Here is an 18,160-nt window from a genome sequence, read left to right on the forward strand (position 1 = left end):
TCTCCAGCCTATGGAGAGATGCTGCTTGAATCTATGTTTCACTGCAAAGTAAAACTAATAGGCATTAATGCAATCAAATAGGATTTATTGATTACTTACTACATACAAATGTTGGGCTTTGGGAGGTGAAGATGGTCCTGCTCTTCAAAATCTGTTCTATTAGGCACAACAACATTAGTAAAAAGACTAGAGGCACAGATACGTCGCTAGGGGAATTCAAAAGAGAATGAATTTTTTTTTTCCAAATGGGAGAGGCAGGGTAAAACTTACCAGAGAAGCTGTCATTTAATTTTTTTTTTTTTTGAGTCGGAGTCTCACTCTGTCTCCCCGGCTTGAGTGCAGTGGCGTGATCATGGCTCACGGCTACCTCCGCCTCCCAGGTTCAAGTGATTCTCCTGTCTCAGCCTCCTGAGTAGCTGGGTCTACAGGCACCTGGCACCATGCCCAGCTAATTTTTTTATTTTATTTTTTAATAGAGATGGGCTTTCACCATGTTGGCCAAACTGGTCTTGAACTCCTTACCTCAAGTGATCCTCCTGCCTCAGCCTCTGAAAGTGCTGGCATTACAAGTGTGAGCCACTGCGCCTGGCCTAATTTTTATCTTTATGTCTGGGATTGGTACTTGAGAAGGCTGGAAACTATATTGTTGTTAATAAGGAACTTCCTGAGAAAGACATGGAGTTGGGGTATTTGTGATAACCATTATGTAAGTGTAGTTTATTTAGACCACAGAATGTGTGAAAGAGAGTGGCAGGTGGAAGTCAAGTTAGAAAGGTTGGGATTAGATGGTCTAGGACTTCAAATGCGGTCCTTTGGAAAGATCTTGTTTCCTGCAGAGCAGTCTGCTGGCATGGTATGCAACTGGGGAGACAAGAAGCAGCAGGAACCTAGATAGGAGATTATGGTGTTTGCTTAGGTCAGAGTTATAAGGGTGGAAGCAAGTCAGTGTGAATGAGGGAGTCTTAAAAAAGATGCTGTTAAGCCAGGCGTGGTGGCTCATGCCTGTCATCCCAGCACTTTGGGAGACTGAGGCTGGTGGATCACCTGAGGTTGAGAGTTCAAGACCAGTCTGACCAACATGGGGAAACCCCGTCTCTACTAAAAATACAAAATTAGCTGGGCATGATGGTGCATGCCTGTAATCCCAGCTACTCGGGAGGCTGAGGCAGGAGAATCACTTGAACCCGGGAGGCGGAGGTTTCAGTGAGCCGAGATCGCACCATTGCACTCCAGCCTGGGCAACAAGAGTGAAACTCTGACTCAAAAAAAAAAAAATGCTATTGAAGGATTGCTAGGTATGATTGGCAAACTGCTTGTATGGCTTTGAGAGGCTAGCGGAGAAGAGGACTAGGTAATTACACTGAGGGTTCCAGCCATGTTGATTGCTAGGATTATGGGGCCCCATAACAGCAGAGGGCTCTTGTAAGGAAGGGTCAGGTTTAGGTGGTAGGATGATGAGGTTGGGTTGGATGACTTAAGGGAGGGCTCTCCTTATAGGGATGATCAAAGGCATCTCCTGGGGCCTCTGGGGAAATGATCTGTTTTTGTGTCATACTGGGACTAGGCACATGCTGTAACACCAAAAGTATTATAAAATTTACTCATCTGTTATGTATTGGTGTTTTCCCCAATTAGACTGCAAGTTCCTTGAGGTCAAGACCTCTGCTTATTTATCTCGGTGCATTTTTTGCCTGGCGCACTAAAGGTGCTCAGTACATGGGTAGTGAAATATTGGGGAAATAGGAAAAAAAAAAGATCTTTTTGAATTCAAGTTTGTTTCGTAAACACTGGCCAATAAAGTATAAGATTGTAAGAATTAAAGGGGCAGGGCGCGGTGACTCACACCTGTAATCCCAGCACTTTGGGAGGCCGAGACGGGTGGATCACGAGGTCAGGAGATTGAGACCATCCTGGCTAACATGGTGAAACCCCGTCTCTACTAAAAATACAAATACAAATAATAATAATAATAATAATAAGCCAGGCATGGTGGCAGTTGTCTGTAGTCCCAGCTAGTCGGGAGGCTGAGGCAGGAGAATGGCGAGAACCTGGGAGGCGGAGCTTGCAGTGAGCCAAGATCACGCCACTGCACTCCAGCCTGGGCTACAGAGCAAAAAAAAAAAAAAAAAAAAAAAGAGTTAAAGAAAGAGGAGAGAAACACGAAGGGCTGCTTAACAGTTAACAGGTTTATTCTGAACCTGGGAGGGACTTCTGACTGAGTTAGGTCAGAAGCCACACTCTGTTACAGACTAAGAGTTTTCAAGGATTTAGGGCGGGTGAGTTTATCAGAAGCCTGTACTGCTTCTGTGTCTCTTTGTTGTGCTTATGTGGGAGGGAGAGGTGGTGTGTGTCTGTTCCCATACCTCTTTCTGCAGCCGCAGGCATACCCCTGAGTCTGCTTTTAGCTGCCCTATCTTAGTGCACCTGAACGGAAAGGAATGTGCTTATTAAGGCCCACTGTTTTACTGGGGCCCAGTGTATGAGGGTGAAGTTTGGCAGTTACCCAAGAGACTTTTCCCTTACCTCCCTCTGTGCCCCAGGAGTCTTATCTGTGTTTTACTGTCTGCTGTTTCTGGCTGCTTGTAGTTGGAAGTGATTTCCTTGAATGCGTGAAGCTAGAAAGGGAGGTGGAACTTAAAGTGGCGGGGTTTATCCGAGATGACGGTGCTCCTGCTCTGTCAAAGATGTGAAAAAAGGTGAAAATATTTGCAAAAAATTAAGATGACGGTTATTTCTAGAAAGATTGATCACATACATTCGCACACGCAGAGTCAGCTTGAAATATTTATTTATTTATTTTTGAGACAAAGTCTAGCTTTGTCGCCCAGGCTGGAGTGCAGTGGCACAATCTTGGTTCACTGCAACTTCCGCCTCCCAGATTCAAGCGATTCTCCTGCCTCAGTCTCCCCAGTAGCTGGGACTACAGGCGCACACCACCACACCAGCTAAAAGATGGGGTTTCACCATGTTGGTCAGGCTGGTTTCAAACTCCTGACCTCAAGTGATACACCTGCCTCGGCCTCCCAAAGTGCTGGGATTACAGGCGTGAACCACTGAGCCCAGCCGGAAATTTAATGTCGTAGGAAATCGAAGAGTTGATTAAAATTATTAGCTACCAGGCAATAATATGAAAATCAGTGTATTGTCATAAAGATATCTAAGGTATTACGTTTTGAAGTTGTATAAAAAGGTGAAGTTAAAATGTTTTTAAAAAGTCAATGTGTCTATTTTACATAGGGTTGCCATTTCTGTTTTTAAACTTTAGTTGGGTTTTAAATTCCTGAATTTTCACATGGCTCATGTGGGGGACATTGGGATAGAATGGTGTTTGGGGTATATGCATAAAAAAAGGGAGTCTGTCTTAAATTAAAGGCATATATCCCCCAAAAGAATGGAATCTGTTAGTAGTAGGATATAGAAATTTTTTGCAAAATGATAACCAGAGAAGATGTTTCATTGTTTGATCATGAATGGAATTGTCTGTGACTGCCATCATGGATTGAGGAAAATTATAGAGTATGATATAAGATATTTACCCGAAAACGTCCAACAAAATGCCGGCCACATTTGGTAGATGTTATCGAGTCTCTCTTTCCCTCTCTTGCTGGTGAGTCTTCTCAGGCCTGCAGAGGGATTGTGGAATACGACAAGATGTTCGTACTAGCCTTGATTGCCATCTTCAACAAACAAATGAGATAGGATGGCATATGATTCCAAAGAAATAATTCTTCATTTACTAAACCTGACTGGGAAATGAGGAGGGAGACAAAAAGGAAGAAGTAAGGTGGCAGGATTGGGCTAATAGGAAGATGAGCAAATTTCTCTGATCCTGAAAATGAGAGTTTAAAAAGTGGATGGGTTTACTCTATCAGGAATCATCAAGAAAGAAGGAATGCTTAGGAAATAGAGGTTACGCTTTTGGAATTTTTTTTTTTTTTTTTTTGAGATGGAGTCTCGCTCCGTCACCCAGGCTAGAGTGCAGTGGCGCCATCTCGGCTCACTACAAGCTCCGCCTCCAGGGTTCAAGTGATTCTCCTGCCTCAGCCTCCCGAGTAGCTGGGACTACAGGCACCCACCACCACGCCCAGCTAATTTTTTGTATTTTTAGTAGAGACGGGTTTCACCGTGTTAGCAGGATGGTCTCGATCTCCTGACCTCGTGATCCGCCCGCCTTGGCCTCCCAAAGTGCTGGGATTACAGGCGTGAGCCATCACGCCCGGCCACGCTTTTGGATTTTTAAAGCATCCTTGAAGCTCCTAATATGAAGGGTGCTGTGCTTCAGGGAATAAGCAGGCAAATTGTGTTGCATTTTTTAGGGTATGTCCTTCCCTGGAACAAGACAGAATATGTAGAAAGTAGCCATTCTAGATTCAGATCTCAAAAAGTGGGCATGTCTTTGTTATCCGTTGAAATACCTATCTAGAAAGAGAAGAACAAAAGCAAGTCTGAGATCTACAGATTACTGCTTGGATATGGGAAGAATTTCTGATAATGGAACTCTGGTAGACATGGGTTGAGGACATAATCTTTCAGCTTACCTTTTTCTGAAACAGAGCAGTCCTCCTGGCTTGGGAATAATGTGTGTCCAAATGTTAGGAAGTCCTAAGTATAAGACAACCCTCCTAGCCCCACATTTTCCCAATGAAAGATTTGAATTATCTAGAAAAAACTTCAAAAACAAAATGATTAGGATTGCCATGCTAGATATTATGACGTGTCATAAAACCACAAGTTTCAAACACTCTGGGCTATAGAGTAGTGAAACAAGATAGTCTTCAGACAGCCTTTACTTTTAAACTAATACTTTCAGGACTTGAGGCCTCTCTGAATTAAACTAAGGACGCTCCCTGCCAACCCCCATATCCCAAGAGAAAACAGAAAGAAAAAGTTTTCTAAGAGGAGATAATCTTACTTATTTCTGTGAATAGGAGGAATCAAAATACCAGTTGTCTCTGGTGTCTTAGTTTCTTTCAGAAAAATAAGGCTGTAGATTAACTAATAGAACACAGAGGCCATGTATTTTGGAAGTTTCCTTTAATGTTGATAATGCTAATTCTATACAGCAAGTCAGCTCATACAGCAAGTCAACAAGTTCAGCTATTTGCTGAGCCTCTTGCAGCCATGTCATCTTTGAGCACACTGTAAGAATTAAAGAAAGAAGAGAGAAACAAGAAGGGCAGCTTGACAGTCAATAGGTTTATTTTAAACCTGGGAGGGGCTTTTGACCTTACACACACACTAGGAAGTAATAATGTTCTCTGGGTGGTTGGGTGGCCTATTTATTTTTTATTTTTTTAATTAGAATTTCTTTTTCTAAGTAACTGCAATACCACCTGTACTCTGGTATCTTTTCAGGGGAATCTAGACTTTGTCAATTGTCTGTATTATATTCAGGCTAGTGGCTTTTTCAGGGTATTAAACCTTTCCCTAAAAGGGTTTCAGTCTTCCCTCCAGCTCCAAAGCATGTAACTGTGTATTAGTCTGTTCTCGCATTGCCATAAGGAATTAACTGAGACTGGGTAATTTGTGAAGAAAAGAGGTTTAGATTTGTTGTGGATATTCAGAGAAGGACTGTGTGGTAGATAGAGCTCCCTCTCCCCTCTCCCCTCTCCCCTCTCCCCTCTCCCCTCCCCCCTCCCCCCTCCCCCCTCTCCCCTCTCCCCTCTTTCCACGGTCTCCCTCTGATGCCGAGCCGAAGCTGGACGGTACTGCTGCCATCTCAGCTCACTGCAACCTCCCTGCCCGATTCTCCTGCCTCAGCCTGCCGAGTGCCTGCGATTGCAGGCGTGCGCTGCCACGCCTGACTGGTTTTCGTATTTTTTTGGTGGAGACGGGGTTTCGATGTGTCGGCTGGGCTGGTCTCCAGCTCCTAACCGCGAGTGATCCGCCAGCCTCGGCCTCCCGAGGTGCCGGGATTGCAGACGGAGTCTCGTTCACTCAGTGCTCAATGGCGCCCAGGCTGGAGTGCAGTGGCGTGAACTCGGCTCGCTACAACCACCTCCCAGCCGCCTGCCTTGGCCTCCCTAAGTGCCGAGATTGCAGCCTCTGCCTGGCAGCCACCCCGTCTGGGAAGTGAGGAGCGTCTCCGCCTGACTGCCCATCGTCTGGGATGTGAGGAGCCCCTCTGCCTGGCTGCCCAGTCTGGAAAGTGAGGAGCGTCTCTGCCCGGCCGCCATCCCATCTAGGAAGTGAGGAGCGCCTCTTCCCGGCCGCCATCACATCTGGGAAGTGAGGAGCGTCTCTGCCCGGCCGCCCATCGTCTGAGATGTGGGGAGCACCTCTGCCCTGCCGCCCCGTCCGGGATGTGAGGAGCGTCTCTGTCCGGCCGCCCTGTCTGAAAAGTGAGGAGACCCTCTGCCTGGCAACCGCCCCGTCTGAGAAGTGAGGAGCCCCTCCGCCCGGCAGCCACCCCGTCTGAGAAGTGAGGAGCGTCCTCCCTCCTCGTCTGGGAGGGAGGTGGGGGGGTCAGCCCCCCGCCTGGCCAGCCGCCCCGTCCGGGAGGTGAGGGGCACCTCTGCCCGGCTGCCCCTACCGGGAAGTGAGGAGCCCCTCTGCCCGGCCAGCCGCCTCGTCCGGGAGGGAGGTGGGGGGGTCAGCCCCCCGCCTGGCCAGCTGCCCCGTCCGGGAGGCGAGGGGTGCCTCTGCCCGGCCGCCCCTACTGGGAAGTGAGGAGCCCCTCTGCCCGGCCAGCCGCCCCGTCCGGGAGGGAGGTGGGGGGGTCAGCCCCCCTCCCGGCCAGCCGCCCCATCCGGGAGGGAGGTGGGGGGGTCAGACCCCCGCCCGGCCAGCCGCCCCGTCCGGGAGGGAGGTGGGGGGATCAGCCCCCTGCCCGGCCAGCCGCCCTGTCCAGGAGGTGGGGGGGGCGCCTCTGCCCGGCCGCCCCTACTGGGAAGTGAGGAGCCCCTCTGCCCGGCCAGCCGCTCTGTCTGGGAGGGAGGTGGGGGGGTCAGCCCCCGGCCCGGCCAGCCGCCCCGTCCGGGAGGGAGGTGGGGGGGTTAGCCCCCTGCCTGGCCAGCCGCCCCATCCGGGAGGTGAGGGGCGCCTCTGCCCGGCCGCCCCTTCTGGGAAGTGAGGAGCCCCTCTGCCCGGCCAGCCGCCCCGTCCGGGAGGGAGGTGGGGGGGTTAGCCCCCCGCCTGGCCAGCCGCCCCATCCGGGAGGTGAGGGGCGCCTCTGCCCGGCCGCCCCTTCTGGGAAGTGAGGAGCCCCTCTGCCCGGCCAGCCGCCCCGTCCGGGAGGGAGGTGGGGGGGTCAGCCCCCCGCCCGGCCAGCCGCCCCGTCCGGGAGGGAGGTGGGGGGGGTCAGCCCCCCGCCCGGCCAGCCGCCCCGTCCGGGAGGGAGGTGGGGGGGGTCAGCCCCCCGCCCGGCCAGCCGCCCCGTCCGGGAGGGAGGTGGGGGGGGTCAGCCCCCCGCCCGGCCAGCCGCCCCGTCCGGGAGGGAGGTGGGGGGGGTCAGCCCCCCGCCCGGCCAGCCGCCCCGTCCGGGAGGGAGGTGGGGGGGGTCAGCCCCCCGCCCGGCCAGCCGCCCCGTCCGGGAGGGAGGTGGGGGGGGTCAGCCCCCCGCCCGGCCAGCCGCCCCGTCCGGGAGGGAGGTGGGGGGGGTCAGCCCCCCGCCCGGCCAGCCGCCCCGTCCGGGAGGGAGGTGGGGGGGGTCAGCCCCCCGCCCGGCCAGCCGCCCCGTCCGGGAGGGAGGTGGGGGGGGTCAGCCCCCCGCCCGGCCAGCCGCCCCGTCCGGGAGGGAGGTGGGGGGGGTCAGCCCCCCGCCCGGCCAGCCGCCCCGTCCGGGAGGGAGGTGGGGGGGGGTCAGCCCCCCGCCCGGCCAGCCGCCCCGTCCGGGAGGGAGGTGGGGGGGGTCAGCCCCCCGCCCGGCCAGCCGCCCCGTCCGGGAGGGAGGTGGGGGGGGTCAGCCCCCCGCCCGGCCAGCCGCCCCGTCCGGGAGGGAGGTGGGGGGGTCAGCCCCCCGCCCGGCCAGCCGCCCTGTCCGGGAGGTGAGGGGTGCCTCTGCCCGGCCGCCCCTACTGGGAAGTGAGGAGCCCCTCTGCCCGGCCAGCCGCCCCCTCTGGGAGGGAGGTGGGGGGGTCAGCCCCCCGCCGGGCCAGCCGCCCCGTCGGGGAAGTGAGGGGCGCCTCTGCCCGGCCGCCCCTACTGGGAAGTGAGGACCCCCTCTGCCCGGCCAGCCGCCCTGTCCGGGAGGGAGTTGGGGGGTCAGCCCCCCGCCCGGCCAGCCGCCCCGTCCGGGAGGTGAGGGGCGCTTCTGCCCGGCCGCCCCTACTGGGAAGTGAGGAGCTCCTCTGCCCGGCCACCACCCCATCTGGGAGGTGTACTCAACAGCTCATTGAGAACAGGCCATGAGGACAATGGCGGTTTTGTGGAATAGAAAGGGGGGAAAGGTGGGGAAAAGATTGAGAAATCGGATGGTTGCCGTGTCTGTGTAGAAAGAGGTAGACATGGGAGACTTTTCATTTTGTTCTGTACTAAGAAAAATTCTTCTGCCTTGGGATCCTGTTGATCTGTGACCTTACCCCCAACCCTGTGCTCTCTGAAACATGTGCTGTATCCACTCAGGGTTGAATGGATTAAGGGCGGTGCAAGATGTGCTTTGTTAAACAGATGCTTGAAGGCAGCATGTTCATTAAGAGTCATCACCACTCCTTAATCTCAAGTACCCAGGGACACAAACACTGCGGAAGGCTGCAGGGTCCTCTGCCTAGGAAATCCAGAGAACTTTGTTCACTTGTTTATCTGCTGACCTTCCCTCCACTATTGTCCTGTGACCCTGCCAAATCCCCCTCTGCGAGAAACACCCAAGAATGATCAATAAAAAAGAAAAAAAAAAAAAAGACTACTTTAAATAAAAAAAAAGAAAAGAGGTTTAATTGGCTCACAGTTCTGTGGGTTGTACAGGAAGCACGGCAGGGGAGGCCTCAGGAAACTTAAAATCATGGCGGAAGGCAAAGGGGAAAGCAGGCACATCTTCACACAGCAGGAGGAAGAGAATGAAGGGGGAAGGGAAATGTTACACACTTTTAAACAACCAGATCTCGTGAGAACTTACTCATTATCACGAGAACAGCAAGGGGGAAGTCCCCATCACCCAGCCATCTCCCACCAGGCCCCTCCTCCAACATTGAGGATTATGAATTCAACATGAGATTTGGGTGGGGACAGAGCCAGATTATATCAGACTCTTTACTGACAGTTCTGCCCCTTAGAGGAGTTTTCACAGTGAGTGGTCCACCAGGACTTTTGGGAGAGCCAGGTATTTATTGTGGATGCTGTGTAGAAGCAAACACCTTAGGCAAATGAGAAAGCTTTTGCTCTCTGAGTAGCTGTATGCTTTTGTCAAAACAGAGGTTAATAAAAGTGACAAGAATGTGTAACACACTTCATGTTAATAGGCCTGGTGGTGATTAGACAAGAAAAAAGCCATTTCTTGATAGGAAGGTACTGATATATTTTAATATGTGTCAGTTCTCTTTTGCTGCAACCACCCACCTCAAACTAACTAACATTAATTTATTTAGCTCATAATTCTTCAGATCAGCCTGGAAGTCTTTTGGTCTTGGGTGACTTTGCTGGTTGATGATGGGCTGGGCTGGGGCCCAGGGGCCTCTATTCACATGGCCTCTCATCCCCCAGCAGCTATGCTGCACTTTATCACAGGGTGGCAGGGTTTCAAAGAGCAGCGAGGGGGGCAAGCCCCAATGCACGAGCATCTTTCAAGCCTTTGCTTGTATCACATTTGCTCACTTCCCATGGACCAAAGCTAGTCACACGGTGGAGCTTCAAGTCAATGAGAAGGCACTCAGATCTACAGGGCAGGGGCACTTGGGTACTGGGACAGGAGGAGTCGATGGCCACATTTACAGTCTACATACAGCACAACAGACCACACTTGTCAAGGAGTATAACCTTGAACCTACTGGGGCTCAGTATTCTTCAGAAACTCAGTTGATGATTATAATTATGTGAATAGCCCAGATGATATGCAATCCATTTTCTCCTTAAGCCCAGAGGTCTCAAGCCCTCCGTTGATAAGAAGTAGGTTTTGCTTTTCCTACAGCCTGTTTATCACTTTTTTTTGGAGCCAACATTGAAAAACCAAGAGGTTTTACATAAAATCTGGACTTTTGACTTTGAAAAGATGATCTGGCAAAAGTTGTCAAGAGCCAAGGAGTGCTTATCTTTTCCAGGAAGCCCTGTGGTTTTCAGTTTCCCACACTCCTCCCGTCTTGCTGTTTCTTCAGCCCTGAGGCTGAGTGTCATCTGCCACTTGTCAGAGGAATTGCACGGTTGATTTTCTTATAGCAGAGAAATTCCTGTCACCATTTCTAAAAAAGTGAAATAATGAAAGGTAGACTGAGAGGCCACATAGTCCCAGAAAAATGGAAGAAAGCATATCACTTTGAGTAAGGAGAGAATATTCTTGTGTGTTTCATATGCAGTCTGCATTTTGGTACACAAAGAACTTTTGAGAGAGGAGAGAATATTCTTTTTTTTTTTTTTTTTTTTGGAGATGGAGGAGTTTTGCTCTTGTTGCCCAGGCTGGAGTACACTGGTGCGATCTCGGCTCACCACAACCTCCACTTCCCGGGTTCAAGTGATTCTCCTGCCTCAGCCTCCCAGGTAGCTGGGATTACAGGCATTTGCCACCACACCCGGCTAATTTTGTATTTTTAGTAGAGACGGGGTTTCTCCATGTTGGTCAGGCTGGTCTCAAACTCCCGACCTCAGGTGATCCGCCCACCTTGGCCTCCCAAAGTGCTGGGATTACAGGCGTGAGCCACTGTGCCTGGCTGGAGAGAATATTCATGTATGTTTCATATGCAATCCGCATTTTGATACACAAAGAATTCTTTTCCGTCTTAAAAGTGGCTTACTTGACTCACATTATTTCCTTGGTCCCTGTAGACATGTGAGTTTAGAACTTTGTTCCAGAACACTGTACCATCTGTGCATTCAGCTTTGCAGTCCTAGAGAGGTGCATCACAGCTGATGTTATTGCTGCGATGGAAGACTCCATGGAGTCATTTCTTATACATAGCTCCACGCTGTAATGCTGACGACACCTTGTAAAAGCAGATCTCTGTATGGCATCGTGTTGTAAGGCAAGGAAGTTGTTGAGGAGGATGTTTCCCAACACTGAATAGCTTCTTCCCTCTGAGGAACCTCAGAGAACTGGTTTGTTCTTATCTTGTGGACATTTGAATCCTGTAACAGCATCTCCCACTTCATGAGTGTGCCAGAGTTCAGAGTCAAATTTGTAGTCATTTGTAGACTTACAAACTCTTATTTTCATATTTAGTCCACGTTAACTGTTATGTATCATAATCATCTATTTTACATTATTTTAAAATTTACATTTAGAATCTCATAGCTCTTTTTTGGTGAGTACTGTAAATCTAAAGCTTTTTGGCTGCTAGCAGGTTTATCATAAGAAGACAGAGCTGTGTTCAGCATTTAACTATGACATGATTAACTTCTCAGACTCACCTCCTGCTCCCAAATTTCATCCCTGTGTACGTTTACTTTCGAACACCTTTTCATTGAAACTATGTAGGAACTTTATTCTCTTTCCTCTGCTACTTCTGTATTTCTGTTTTGTTTGCTTTGTGTTTTGTTTTCTTTAGTTTTTGCTGAGACATTCACCCCATCTTTTAGAGAACCTCTATAAACTGGATGTCTCTTTACGTGTTAGGTGCATAGTATATGTTTGAAGAGATGAGTGAAGTTTAATAAACATGCAGTTTTCTTGTATGTGTTAGCTCAAAATGGTTCCAGAAAACAGCTACAATGAAATGAAGATTGAATATTGCCTGATTCTTTCAATAGAAGTTTCTTGCAATAGAAGTAAATACTGCCTGAGTCTTTCAATAGAAGTTTCAGTAGAAGTAAATACGGCCTGATTCTTTCAATAGAAGTTCCCCGACCCCCAGCCTATCTTGTTTGCACTAAACATATGAAGTTTAAAATCTAATTTTCTCTCCTGTCTTTGAATTCATGGAATATTTTTCTGAAACATGCATGTCTGGATGGGCTAAAGAGAGAGAGAGAAAGTGCAGAGAGGTGGCAAAAATCTTGGGCTGTGGGCTAGAAACGATCTAGGTTTGAATCTTGACTGGATCTCCTGGTGTCTTTCTGATGTTGGAGGATAACTTTTCAGTACCCGCTTTCCTCATTTGTAAAATGATAATAATAATAATGACTGCCTTATGGTGGCATTGCGAGTATGTGAGATAAGACATGAAACATGGAAGTTTCACCTTTGGCAAGGCAGGCTAAGTAATGTTGGTCAAAATATACTTTAAGGCAAAACCTGTTACTTGAGATAAGATTGACTTTTTTTTTTTTTTTCTTCAGAGACAGGGTCCCATTATATTGGCCAGGCTGGTCTTGAACTCCTGTGCTCAAGTGATCCTCCCACCCTGGCCTCCCAAAGTGCTGGGATTACAGGTGGGAGCCACCATGCCTGGCCAAGATGGACTTTTTTTTTTTTTTTTAAGATAGAGTCTCATTCTGTCTCCTATGCTGGAGTGCAGTGGTGCGATCTGGGCTCACTACAACCTGCACCTCCCAGGTTCAAGCAATTCTCATGCCTCAGCCTCCCGAGTATCTGGGATTACAGGCATGCACCGCCATGCCCAGCTAATTTTTGTATTTATAGTAGAGACAGGGTTTCACCATGTTGGCCAGGCTGGTCTCAAATGCCTGACTTCAAGTGATTTGCCTGCCTTGGCCTCCCAGAGTGCTGGGATTACAAGAATGAGCTACTGCGCCCAGACAAGATGGACATTTCTTAATAATAAAACGTTAAGCCCACCAGAAACATAAAATCATATAACAACTCAAAATTTTTAACACTGAATAATATAGTCTCAAGATTGACAGACTACAAAGGGTGAGGAACAGTAGTAGATTTTTAACTGATTTCTCTCAAACTGATAAAATTAGTAGGAGTATTAAAGATTTGAACAATGGAATTAACAAATTTAACCTATATCACAGAAATAGAGCATTCCAACCAGTAACTTTGGAATACAGATTTTTTCTTTTTTCTTTTTTTTTTTTTTTGAGACAGGGTCTCACCCTGTCACCCAGCCTGGAGTGCAGTGGTGCAATCTTGGCTCACTGCAGCCGCTGCCTTTTGAGTTCAAGTGATTCTCCCACCTCACCATCCCCAGTAGCTGGGAATACCGGCGCGTGCTACCACACTGGCTAATTTTTTTATTTTCTGAGAGAAATGGGGTTTCACCATGTTGGCCAGGCTGGTCTCAAACTCCTGACCTCAGCTGCTTTGCCCGCCTTGGCCTCCCAAAGTGCTGGGATTACAGGCATGAGCCACCGTGTCTGGTCTGAATACAGATTCTTTTCAAGAGCACAGAACTTGTTCACAGAAAAATTACCAAATGGCCATTTGCTGAACATTATAGACATTTCAAAACAGGGTCGAAATTGTATAGAGCATGATATCTGAACACAATGGAATTAAACTAGAAACCAATACCAAGAGATAATTAGAATATTCTGGAATTTAAGCAACACACTTCTTATTTACTTGTGGGTCAAAAAGAAGTTACAGTGAAAATAGAAAATATATTGATGAGGCCGAGTGCGGTGGCTCACGCCTGTAATCCCAGCACTTTGGGAGGCCGAGGCGGGCGGATCACGAGGTCAGGAGATCGAGACCATCCTGGCTAACACGGTGAAACCCTGTCTCTACTAAAAATACAAAAAAATTAGCCGGGCGCAGTGGCGGGCACCTGTAGTCCCAGCTACTCGGGAGGCTGAGGCAGGAGAATGGTGTGAACCCGGGAGGCAGAGCTTGCAGTGAGCCGAGATAGTGCCACTGCACTCTGGCCTCGGCAAAAGAGCGAGACTCCGTCTCAAAAAAAAAAAAAAAAAAAAGAAAATATATTGATGAATGATGATAGATAAGAAAACAAAATATGTGGGTTGGATGTCAGCAGAAATAGCAGAGCACAGACCTTAAAAATCTTGTTTCTCTGTGAAAACAATGAGAATACTGGCAAAAATGATCACAAGCGACTTTTTTTACCTGTGGAAATTAACCAAAGGCATGCAACAATGTGGGGAGCATATATTCACGAAAAAATGGTTGCATCTCAGTAAGAAAAAAGAGCTTTGTGATGTTAACTCGTTCTATTCCATTCTCACTTTCCCTAGCCTTGAAAACCAGTAGCTCGGCTGGGAGCAGTGGCTCACCCCTGTAATCCCAGCACTTTGGGAGGCTGAGGCGGGCGGATCATTTGAGGTCAGGAGTTCAAGACCAGCTTGACCTACATAGTGAAACCCTGTCTCAACTGAAATACAAAAATTAGCCGGGTGTGGTGGCGGGCACCTGTAATCCCAGCTACTTGGGAGGCTGAGGCAAGAGAATCGCTTGAACCCAGGAGGTGGAGGTTGCAGTGAACTGAAATCGCACCATTGCACCCCAGCCTGGGGGATAGAGCAAGACTCCCTTTCAAAAGAAAATAAAAAAGAAAACCAGTAGCTCACAACCACAGTAAAAACCAGCAGCCCGGCCGCTGTGGGAGGGGGCAAAACAGAGTGGGAACTCCTTCAAAGTCTCATTCCTTGGAAATTGTCATTATATATGACTTGTATGGCAAACCTGGAAACTTTCTCTCACAGGGGTTGTCTTTATTTGAAGTGACTCAAGTTTGTCTGGTGCAAAAAACCTTTGGATGTTTCTCCTAAACAATTATAGATGATTGTTTAGCTTCACAAAGCCGCCTCAAGTGGCATTAACAGCTAGGGCAGACAAGAAGCTCACCAATAAATGGAAAAGGAAAAGCTGGGCCATGAGATGTCATAGGGGACTTTGAAAAGCTCCATCGTATTCCTGGGAATCTCCAACCCCACTCACACGATCAGGGCTGTGGGCATGCCAGAGAAGACTTGAGAAGGCCCTGTGCTTTTGGTTCTTACTGAGTAAGCAGGCAGCGAAAACCAAGGCAGAGTTGCAAACTGCCTGCCTGGGTGATGAAGGCATCCCCTAACAAAAACACAGAGCCCCTCGACAAAGGCTGGGAGGCTTACCAGTTGGAAGCATTTAAGGATATCTCTGTCCATTAATGAGCTGACCACTAAGCTAACCAAACAGAGACTTCAGTGGCCAAACACAACAATGAATATCGAATTTACCAAATTATTTCAGCAAAAATAAACACAACAAACAGCAAAAAAGAAAACCAAGAAACGAACAAAACAATATTCCCAAAACCAAAGTAACCAACCAAACCAAACAAACCTGGGTTGAGAGGTATCTGATTTCCAGAGTTGCCACTAATGATATTTAAAGTAATAGCCAGGCGTGGTGGCTCATGTCTGTCATCGCTTGAACTTCGGGAGGCTGGGACGGGAGGATTGTTTGAGGCCAGGAGTTTGAGACTGGCCTGGGCAACATAGTGAGACCCTGTCTCTACAAAAAATTAAAACATTAGCCAAGTGTTTTGGTGCATGCCTGTAGTCCCAGCTACTGAGGATGCTGAGTTGGGAGGGTTGCTTGAGCTCAGGAGTTCAAGATTGCAGTGAGCCATGATCATGCCACTGCACTCCAGCCTGGGGGACAGAGTGATACCTTGTCGCAAAAAATAAATAAAAAGAAAATGTCTAGTGTTTAAAGAAACCGACAAGATATACAAAGAAACAAGAATGTGGCCTATACACATGAAAGGAAACAGAATAGAATCCATCTACAAGGAAGCCTAGATGTTGGACTTACTAGACAAAGATTTGACATTGGCTATTTTAAATGTGTTCAAAGAACTACAGGAAAGCATTTTCTTATCTTTTTTTTTTTCCAAGACGGAATCTTGCTCTGTCACCCAGGCTAGAGTGCAGTGGCACAATCTCAGCTCACTGCAACCTCCGCCTCCCGGGTTCAAGCAATTCTCCTGCCTCAGCCTCCTGAGCAGCAAGGGATTAAGGCATGTGGCATGCCTGGCTAATTTTTGTATTTTTAGAAGAGACAGGGTTTCACCTTGTTGGCCAGGATGGTCTTGAACTCCTGACCTCAAGTGATCTGCCCCCCTCGCCCTCCCAAAGTGGTGGGATTACAGGCGTGAGCCAACACACCTGGCCAGAAAAGCATTTTCAAAGAAACAAAAGTATGAAAATGATGACTCATCAAATAGACTATCACTAAAGTCTCTCAGAGACCCATGGGGCACCTTCAGGCATGCCAACATATTTATAAAGGGAATTCCAGAAGGACAGGAGAGAGAGAAATGAGAAGAAAGAATATTTGAACAAATAATGATCAAGAACTTCACAAACTAGAATTTGGGAAATTCACAAATATGTGGAAATTAAACAACACACTTGTTAAATAACCAGAATATCAAAGAGAAATCACAAAGTACATTCTTTCTCTGTAGTTGTTAGAAAATCAAAGAAAGGTCCGGGCGTGGTGGCTCACACCCATAATCCCAGCACTTTGGGAGGCTGAGCCAGGTGGATCACCTGCAGTCAGTTCAAGAACAGCCTGGCCAACGTGGCGAAACGCTGTCTTTACTAAAAATTCAAAAAAATTGGCTGGGCATGGTGGTGGGTGCCTATAATCCCAGCTACTCTGGAGGCTGAGGCAGGAGAATCGCTTGAACCTGGGAGGCAGAGGTTGCAGTGGGCCAAGATTGTGCCATTGCACTCCAGCCTGGGTGACAGAGCGAGACTCTGTCTGACAAAAAAAAAAAAAAAAGAAGAAGAAAGTGCAGAAGCTCTTTATGTATTGATATGGAATGATTTCTACAAGTTCACAATCTTTTACCCCTTGTGCCCAAAAGTGTTTCAGAATTTTAGAAAGACAATACAGTGTATCCACTGTATTTTATGGTATATCTCCAGCACCCTAGAGCCACACACATGTAATTAGTTCTACAATAAAATATGCTTAGTCACAGAAATGGAAAAATTAGGCCAGGCACAGTGGCTCACGCCTGTAATCCCAGTACTTTGGGAGGCCGAGGCAGGCAGATCACCTGAGGCCAGGAATTTAAGACCAGCCTGGCCAACATGGCGAAACCCCATCTCCACTAAAAATACAAAAATTAGGCAGGTGTGGTGGTGCGTGCCTGTAGAACCAGCTACTTGGGAGGCTGAGGTAGGAGAGTTGCTTGAACCCGGGAGGTGGAGGTTGTGGTGAGCCAAGATCATGCCCCTGCACTCCAGCCTGGGTGACAGAGCAAGACTCTGTCTTAAAAAAAAAAAAAAAAAAAAAGAAAACAAAACAAAAATTAAGAATACAAACAGCTTTGTAAGTCAGATTCTACTTCGAGGTAAGTATGTCTCCCAACTTAGAAAAGCAACCTTTCGGTTATTAGAGCTTTTTGGATTTTTAAATTGTGGTTAAGAGGTTGTTGGATTGGTGATAAGTGGGAGGCACAGGGGAGCCAGATGCAGAACGGTGCGCTGTGCTGGCTTTTTAATCCATCCATCACACTGGAGCCACGTGACTTTCATCAGCACTGATCTGACTGTGTCACTGGCTACATAAAACTTCAGTAAGCCAAACCTAACCCTGGCAGGACATGAGACCCGGCTGCAGGCATCCCCGAATTCCATTTGCCATGTTAGAACCATGGGGGATAGTTTGTGATTCCTTTATCCTGCTGCATCTCACAGCTGCAGGCCTTTGCATTTCTTCTTCGGACATCCCTGGAAATGATCTCATTCTCTTCCTGATGAACTCTGTGTCCTTCAGAGATCAGCTTTGACTTTGACCTTGTTACGTCTTTTGTATGATTTTGCCAAGCAAAATCAACTCACTCCTCCACTTATACCCATTACATTTTCCCCACCTTAGTCATGGCGCTGTGTGGTGGGACTCTCATCCATCTTCTGTTCCCTCCAGAATGTAAATATTAAGGGCTGAGCCTCTTGGCCTCAGTGTCCAGTTCATAGTAATCCCTGAATAAATGTTGAATGAAGTGCATAAGCCCCTGAAAAGAATTAAGTTCAGAATTTCTTCCTGAGGACTTGTTGTTTTGGCTTCTCTTAGGACTTTGCAGTCAGAATCTGCATTTCACAGGTCATCCATATTCTCTTGGATTTTTCATTTATGGAATACCGTTTGTTACATGTAACCGCTGTGACTTGAACACTGAGCCACACTGTGGATTTTGCCATCATGGTGCAGAGTTAG

General features: G+C 48.2%; 1 protein-coding gene and 1 long non-coding RNA gene across 8 annotated transcripts in view; both read left to right on the plus strand.

Moving 5' to 3' along the window:
* LOC744965 (S-adenosyl-L-methionine-dependent tRNA 4-demethylwyosine synthase TYW1) overlaps window positions 1-18,160 on the plus strand; it is a 249,248-nt gene that overhangs the window by 105,038 nt on the left and 126,050 nt on the right. The window lies entirely within an intron of this gene.
* Window positions 3-17,246, plus strand: LOC134810446 (uncharacterized). The gene is made up of 2 exons (XR_010158492.1): window positions 3-5,539; window positions 8,868-17,246. It is a non-coding gene; the product is annotated as an uncharacterized LOC134810446 (long non-coding RNA).

The sequence above is a fragment of the Pan troglodytes genome, chromosome 6 (genome assembly GCF_028858775.2).
Source record: "Pan troglodytes isolate AG18354 chromosome 6, NHGRI_mPanTro3-v2.0_pri, whole genome shotgun sequence".
Lineage (NCBI taxonomy): Eukaryota > Metazoa > Chordata > Mammalia > Primates > Hominidae > Pan > Pan troglodytes.